The 8,524-nt window shown below is 42.6% G+C and overlaps 1 long non-coding RNA gene across 1 annotated transcript in view; it reads right to left on the bottom strand.

Annotated features, from left to right (window-relative positions):
* Positions 1–5,375, bottom strand: part of LOC139083210 (uncharacterized) — a 62,916-nt gene extending 57,541 nt beyond the window's left edge. Inside the window, exons 1-2 of the long non-coding RNA XR_011539745.1 lie at positions 5,209–5,375; positions 4,866–4,952 (exon numbers count right to left, since the gene is read on the bottom strand). This is a non-coding gene — a long non-coding RNA (uncharacterized lncRNA). The remainder of the gene's footprint in view (positions 1–4,865; positions 4,953–5,208) is intronic.
* Between the last annotated feature and the right edge of the window lie 3,149 nt (positions 5,376–8,524).

Raw genomic sequence — 8,524 nt, forward strand, 5'->3', positions numbered from 1 at the left:
ACTGTTGTGGGAAGGACATTTCAATCACATGTGAAACACCCTGTTTGGGGGTATATAACCACTATGTGCACCCCACTTCTTCGGTGCCCTTTCTTCCTTCGGGAAGAAAGGCCCCGGGCCATGGTTCCTCCTAAAGCTTTGTTTAATTTTCTCTTGCTATTCTGTCTCTGTGAATTTAATTCGTTCTCCGGCCAGATGAACCCACATTTGGGAAGAGGAAATGTCTTCCTCCCCTACACTATTTTCTCTAATTTGCATATATTTGAAAATTTCCATAAAAAACATTTCTTCAAGAAGAACGTGTAGAAGTTTAGAATATCCAAAATAGGGTACCATACTCCAGTTAATAGACAATTGCGTTTTTCCTTTCTGTGGTTCAGAGTTATTTCAAATGCTTTAAGTATACATTAAATTTTCCAGCAGACGAATGTTTCAAAGAGGATGGTGTAGGCTGATTATTAGAGGAGAAAAAAGGTTAACGAGATGGAGAGTCAGGGAGCTATGTTGACAGAGAGGGATTGGTTGAGAGGGAGTTTTGAGATAGTGTTTGATTCTGAACAATGTGAAATAAATCTTCACAAGGAGAAATGGACTCAGGACAGGCACAATCTACATGTCCCCTGGTGAAGAGGCTGGGGCTGTCTGACCTTTGCACTTTGCAGTGCCTGGAGCCAGCATTTGGGCCAAATGCTAGAGCAGGAGGGAGGCGGCAGGCTTATCTGAGAGCGGAGCAATGGAAGAGGCTCAAGAGCCGGTGTTAACTGAAGTCTGCAGAGAGAACCTAAAGTCAGGCCAGGAGACCAACTTCAGTCTTTAGGTTTGTAGGAGAGAATCAAGACTCAAAATGGAAGTTGAAGCCAAGGACATTTAGCCCAGAACTGAGAAAAGTCCCCAGCAATTGCCTCAAATTGAATTTAAATGTCCAATTTGCATTGACTGGCCACCAGCCCATGATGCAAGGAAGAGAAGTGGACTGAATGGATTGATCCAGTGTCCCTGATGCGTGTTGTCTTGACTTAAGTTGTGAGACTGGTGGGCTGCAAAGGGCAACACTCAAGATCAGAGTTTATAGCAGACAGTTAGGCATCCTTAAGCTCGGATGCAAAGCCAAGCCATTCATCCCTTCAACAAGGATTTACTAGGAATCTTCCATGTGCCCCACAGCATGGTAGGTAGTGAGAAATTCATGACAAAGAAAAGGGCTACAGGGCCCCTGAGTCCCCATGCCACCCTCTGCCAATAACTTAGCCACGAGAACTACCTCCCCTTAAAACAATACAAGAGAAAACTGATGATGTCATTTCTCCTCCCCAGTATCTCCATTTGGTACTGTGTTGCCCGTAGAACCACATCCCAACTATCTAACATAGAACACCAGACCCTTCACAACATGCTGCTCAGTCTCCTCACACTCTCCTCTGGACCTGAGGCCTGAGCTAGAGCCAACCATCCCACTCTCACACCTCAAGGTCTTTGTGTGTACCTAAAATGTTCTTTCCTTCCCCACCCAGCCTTCCCAAACTTCCAAAGCCAGTTCAATTGTTACCTTCCTCGGACCGCTCCCTCAGAGCTAGATTAAGGCTCCTACAGTGCCGTCTCATGGACCTTGTATTATGCTATCACATTGTTTATCACACCTTATTGTAATTGCAAATTGCATTGTTCCCCCTTTTTGGTTCTCCTCAAATATTGCCTTCACTATCTAACATTCTCTTTATCTCTTTACCAGTGACTCTGTCACTTTAAGGCAGAGACCAAGAGTTACTCATCTCTGTATTCCCCAGTCCCCCACCCTCCCCAGAACTTGGCAAGTGGTAGGTAGTTCATTTACATGTGTTGGGTCTGGTGGGGGAGTCAGGGGGAGAAAGAGGAAGGACGTGAAAGCCAGCAGTTAGATTTGGTGGTTTGATTTGCACTTCCTATTTGAAAACTCCAATAAATGTAAACATACTTAAATTTAAAAGTGATAACTTGAAAGTGAAAAATAATAATAACTTGACCTAAAAACGCTTTCAATAAAAACAGAAGGTAGGTGGAGAGGAGGATGAAGGAAGGGAAGTAGAGAGCAGAGCAAGAGGAAACAATGGAGAGTGGCCCTGGCCGAAAATTGGGGCAGTCGTCTTTGTTACTTTGTCCTCCCCTGTGATGCACACGCCCCACCAAACAGGCACCACCCCAAACCCCTCCTCAGCTGGGTGCACAGGGAGTCAAAAATGGATTGCACCAGTATTAGAAACGTGCATGAAAATGAACAAACAGGAAGGAAAACAGAGGTGAACTTGTTCTGTTAGAACGGTACAATTACGTTATTTGGTTTTTTAAGTTTCCTTTAGTGTTGTGATTAAAATGTTCTTTGACTTGACAATAGACGTTCTTAACAATAGATCTCAGCTGAAAATGGCAAAGTTGCCAATAAACAAGTTAGCACTAAGGCTTAAATGATCAATACATGATTTTAGGGGTTTGTTCCTCCCAAAATGTTGCTTAAATTAGAAGAATAAATCTTTCCTAGTGCATTTCATGAAGAAGTACAAACATAGGAAAACCACCTTGGCTTTTCCCAAAATCCCCTTGTAATCTCTAAGGAAATGCTTACTTTCCAGCTTTGCAGGAAGATAAAATATGCTTTCTTCCCCAGCGCCTCTAGCAAAAGATGGTACATATTTCAATCAATAGTTACGGTGAGTTATTTGTTGAAAACAATATAAAAATGGAAATTTTTTTCAAAGGAAATGACTATAATTTTTTGGCTTTACTATTAATTTGATCGCTTTTGTAAAGAAAGCACACGAGCTATGAAATCACAGCTGGATACAGCAGACATTAAAGCAACAGAGTGTGAAAAATTTGAACTATTGTCTGAATCTGCAATCGTTCCTCTCTAGGAAATCCTCGGACTAAAAAATAAGTAAATAAATAGTCTCATTAATTTTGTAGTTCCTCACTGCAGCTCCTCTTTAAAGAACACAGTTTACTATCAATAAAACAAAGGTGCCTGTTTAAAAGTTTAAAACTATCTTGAAATTTCCCTGAAGATTCATTCTCTTCTTTGACATTGACTTATCTACCATAAGTGAATAATTCAACCGTTTTAAAATATCCTTTATAAAGAAGTGTCTAGCGGATCTTACCTTCCCCCAAAATGCAGACTAAAAAGCAGCTCTGTGTCATCTTTTGGCTAAATGTCATCACTCGCATCTCTAGCTTACCTAAGGGCACATGAGCAAAAACACGGATAGAACCAAGCCCAACTTTGTAGAGAGATTAAAAAGTGTTGGGGTCTGAAAAATGTATTCCTGCCCACATGACTGGCTCACCAAATATATCCCATATCTGGGCAAGAGATCAGAGAAATGCCAGAAAGAAAAAAATCTTCCCCTCCAACCTCCTAAAATGTCTAGAATTCTGACCATTGAAAACTACTTTGGCTTAAGCCACTGCTTCTGAGTTTCTCATCCAAGAATCGCTGATGGGAGAAGAAGTGAAAATAAATCCCAGAGTATCCAGAGACCTAGCCCAGAGTAGTTTACCAAAAGTAAAAATGTCTTGTTTCTCATGCTTTTATTTAAGCTATGGGGAATTCTGATTTCTACTGTAATGTATATCTCTATTTGCTTTAACATGAAAATAATGTGGTGTTTCCCCCCAAGGAAAAAAACCTTCAAATAGATTCGAAGTTCCAGGAAAATGTGTTGTGTGTATCCTATGAATTATTCCCTGAGCACAGGCCAGGTTAGGAAGCCTGGAGGTGGTGAGGCATTAAAGACCCTCGCCAGAAAAAATGGAAATGAGTTCTTTGCAAGGGGTTACATATGTGGGGTCGATTTTTTTTTACTATTAACAGCTTGGCATGAACTGATTTATGAGAAGAACTGGCCAGTTGTCTAACAAGGCCCTGAGGTAAGGAAATCCAAACAAAGCAAGTTTATACAGCAGAGGTGAAGGAAAGCCAGGTAAGAAGGCCTATGGGTTGTCTAGAGGGAAGGACGAAGGAGAAAGTCATGGCAGGAAGAGGTAGTAAGCCTGAGTTCAAAGGGACAGACCAGAAGAAGAGAATGGTTTCTACAAGAGGGATGGAGGACTCAGAGATAAACTTTTCCCACATCTTATGTTTATCAAGAGCACCCCGACCATATCACCAGGAGTGAAAATATAAACATCTGATTAAAGTATAATCAGTGCAATGAATTGAAAAGTGGCTGGCGTGGGTGTCTTCTCCTGGTTCTCTGGAGCCCGTGAAGCAGGGAACAAGAGATAAAGAGAACCAGACTCCTTCTCAGCCACGGTCATGATTTTTCTTCACCGTCCCACCAAACACTGATTTGCAGAGGAGGTTACTTCCTAGGGAGTAAATGTGTTATTTGTCAGGTAATAAGAGCGAAGTAAGGCAAAGTTAAAGAAAATGAACTGTACAAGTGGCAACTTATTTTTACAAAATGGAACCAAGAAACACAAAGTAGGGTCGCTTATGTCAAGCAATTATGTCCTAAACAAGGATAAACCTGGATTCCAGAAAAGCACACCAGTCAATCACAGATGGACTAGCCTGTAAGATGAGTGAGACGATGCCTGGAATATAGGTTCCAGAATGCCTCTCAAATATCTAAGATACGCACATTCCAAAGGACCACGAAGACTAAGTAAACAAGAAAGTAATACTTAAAAATCTGAGACTTCCCAGGATTTGTATAAAAAAGCATGCTAGCTCCCTCTGGAAGACTTGGGCTATTTATCCTTCTAGCTAGAGCAGCAAAGATGTATCTGTTGCCTGCCCTCTCTCTTCTGTCTCCCCCGAGTGTTCTCCATACTTGAGAGGTTTTTCTAGAAGAATAAAACATTCCCTGACATCAGGAACAGCAGCTTACTTTGCATTCTCTTTCAAAATTGAATCATAATCTCCTTGAAAGCAAAGGTCGCTCTCTACTTCTTTTGTGTCTCCTCCGGTCAAGGCTCTGTTCAAGAGAATCCAAAATTCCCAGTCAGTTTTGCAACAATACCCAGGATGTCCAGTTGGCTCAGAGAGTATCACAAAATCCTTAAAACACAGTTAAATTAAAAATTAATAAATGCAATTAGTTCCATATTGGTATCAAAAATAATTGCCTGGCATACAGCACTATTTTGTAGAAAGATACAAAGTGTCACAAAAATTAAAAAACTGGTTGGTAAAACTGCTTTTCCCCACAAAACTTAACGTTACTTACTTACATTCCAGAAATTGTCAGGAACCACCAGTGGCCTCTGCCAGCTTATCTGTGCAGGAGCCCCCAGGGCAGGTTATATAACTTCATCTGAGTTCCCCTACACTCAACACTGGGGCACAGGCTGGCACCCCCAATCCAGCACACTCTCACCAGCAGCTGAGCTGTTCTGGCAAGAACGACTGGCAGCCAGAGCAGTGTTTTCCCTCACACATCCTTCCTTTCCCCTCAGAAGGGTTTTGCAAGAGCTGCTCCCTGGCTTTCCTCCATCTTCCACAGCTCACAGCGCCATGAGTTCCCCTGCAGATCAGCCTTCTCTCCCCTATCTACACACACATCTACTTAAACTCTTTCCCTCCTCTCCTTAACTCTTGCCAAGTTACCTCAGGAAAAGAAACCTGGATCTGTGGTAGATACCGTGATTCCAGGACTGAAGACCAACCCCCCATGGCTGGGAATGCTAGTGGCGCATGGTTCTCAAGGCTGTTTCTTTCCAGGGATTGCTCTCAGCTGGAGAGTCGCCTTGCTCAAGATCACGTGTATCTTGATCGTGATCTTGGCAGTGACCCATATCCAGTGATGGATCAATGACTAGATATAGATCATGGCCCCTTGCTTCAAGAGGGGAAAACTCTGAAGGGCTGTGCCTGCTCCATGGCTCCCCATGGCATCAGCTGAGTCCTTTGTGGTGGCTGCATCTCAGCCTGATGTCCCCTTTCCCCAGTCCTGCCTCCTCACTCCCCCACGGGGTCCCTCCACAGTGTGCTCCCCAATTAACTTCTCCTACCCCAATCTCTCTCTCAGACTCTGACTTCCAGGAAACCTGATCTGAGACACTCTCCCTCTTTTTTTCTCTGCTTTCCCTCTTTGTGATTAAAAACGAACCTCGTGGTGGCTGATTTGTGCTAGTGAAGCTTGGGTGCCAAAGGAAAGCTTTAAATAAAATTATTCTTTAACTTCTGAAACCTCTAAATGTCCTGAGAATTTCCCCTCGATCATCTCCACGAGTCTCCAACCTTCTTCCTACCCTCATCTAATTAAAAGCGCCATTGTCGAAGCCATGTCATATAAATAAGAAGCTATTTTTATTAATTTGGTTATTTTCTGTTATAATTCATGGATCTGCAAACACAATCTTCATTTTTAAACTACAACATTTCATTCTTCCACCGCTTTTCATTGCAAATGTACATTATTTCGTCGAGGTTTACGTTTAAATAGGTTCCTATGGGCTGGCCTTTTGTTCCTTTTCTTTTATTATTTTTGATAGAAAAATTATTTTCAGGTTCCAAACAGCTGACTTTGAAATAAACTGCTGGAACCCAACCTGTCTACAAGTGGGAGCTCGCAGCCACTTCAAATAACTGGCTTTAGAAGCAGAGCGAAGCCTCACACAGTTTCAGGAACCGGCTCCCCCAGTGAGGCAGCTGCCCAGACCCCTACTTGGCTAATAGCAGCAGGGACCCAGCTGGGCTGCAGCAGTGTGACGTCCCCAACTTCAGACCTCTGCTTGGCCCACGCCCGCACTGATCATCTGAATAGTCTGGCCGCTCACATGGCAACTGGGACAGCTCGGCCACGTGTGCAACGGGCTGCGATTCTTTCCTGCTTATGGGGCATGTGAGGTCGCCGAATGCACCATCCAAAAGCTTCTCCCCACCCCCTTTTTTGGGAGGTGAAGTAAGGCTGAATATTTCGTTGGATTTTTTACTGATTTTTGGGATTTCTTCTCACCAGTACTTTCTAAGGGACCAGAATCATAAATGAACAATTCCAGAGCTTACCTTGCACATGAGAGCAAAGAGTCAGATAATAACTACAGACAAAGACACCCCAGCCAAACTGAAGCAGATGAGGAAACTGGTATATACAAATATGGCAAATACAGATACAAAGGGAAGGTGAATTTTCAGTTATTAATTGATAAAGAAGCAAGATTAATGGGTGATCAAAGCTGCTTTTTTCAAATATTCAAAAAGGATTCACAGCAGAACCAATAGGATCAGTAAATGATAGGAGGACATATTTAGCTGTGAATGAAGTCTCAGGAGAGCTAGCTGGAAAGCAGAAGCCACCCAGGGCAAGAGATGGCAGTCCAGCATGGAGCCAGGGGAAAGCCCGTGTCGGTCCAGCTCTGACATGAGCTGGAGCCGGAAGCGTTCCGTGTGAACATGTCCTCTCCAGCATAAGGGAGGCAGGAGCCCCTACCAGAGCTAAAGCCTGGAACCCCAGTCTGCTCCTCCTGTGTGGGGACAAGGAGAGGACCTGGAAGATATGTCAAACCAGGATACCCGAGGGAAAGGCAGGGTGGAGGCAGCTGAGAGCACAGTGGCCTCGTGGGCACATGTAGAGAAGCAATCAGCCAGCACAGAAGGACGTGCTCCATCGCTTCCTCTGGTACGTCCGTTTATTACATTTACTGTATTTACTGCTCCACCTACGGGATGATGTTTCTCAATCTCTTTTCATTAGCACTGCCCTGAGGAAAAAAATGAAGTTAAATTTAAATTCTCTCTAGTGAGAGAAATTTAATACCAAAGAATAAGATTTTGTCAGGTATGGTTGAGTTTTGGAGGGCCACAGATCATTTTAATATCCATGTAATATTTTTGGCCCCCCTTAAAAGAACCAATTCTCATCCCCTTGAGGGTGGTATAGCCCCGTTGATAATGCTTGTCCTGGGCTGATGTGTCCAAGCGACAAAGGTACTGACAGATCTGCTAAAACACTTGAGAATTTTAAATTGGCTTTAGTAGAATTGACTGAATTTAATTGAATTGTTTTACAATATAAAATAAATAAATGACCGAACATCTCTGGAATGTTTCTCAAAAATCATCTGCTCTGTGTTATTTTGATTCATCACCATGGTTTTAAAGGAAAGGTTCTTCTATATCCATCTGAAACATATGGATTTCCTACTATTTGTAAGTAGCATTTATTCTTTATATTGGTATGCCACTGAGTCACGTTTCTTTGTGCACAAAAAGAAATCTGTTGAGCACATTCTCTCTTGATAGATATCCATGAAACAAAGCTTCTGGAGAAGCAAACGCGAATGTCACAGCTTAAACATTCAGGGATTCACTGTCTTATACCACCATCAAGCCTTGACACAATGACAAAATTATATAGAAAAATGTGTTGCTACAGAAATTCGTTGTAACGCAAAGTAGGGCCACTGCAAAACGTTTCTTCTTTTGTCTTTGGCTGAAGATGGTATTTAAGCTGGAGTTCTAAGCCACCTCAGGGAGTTACTCTCTTTTCCCTGGGTATCTCCCGTATACACATGAGGTGTACATGTTAATAAACTTTAGTTTGTT

The sequence above is a fragment of the Equus przewalskii genome, chromosome 5, assembly GCF_037783145.1.
Source record: "Equus przewalskii isolate Varuska chromosome 5, EquPr2, whole genome shotgun sequence".
Lineage (NCBI taxonomy): Eukaryota > Metazoa > Chordata > Mammalia > Perissodactyla > Equidae > Equus > Equus przewalskii.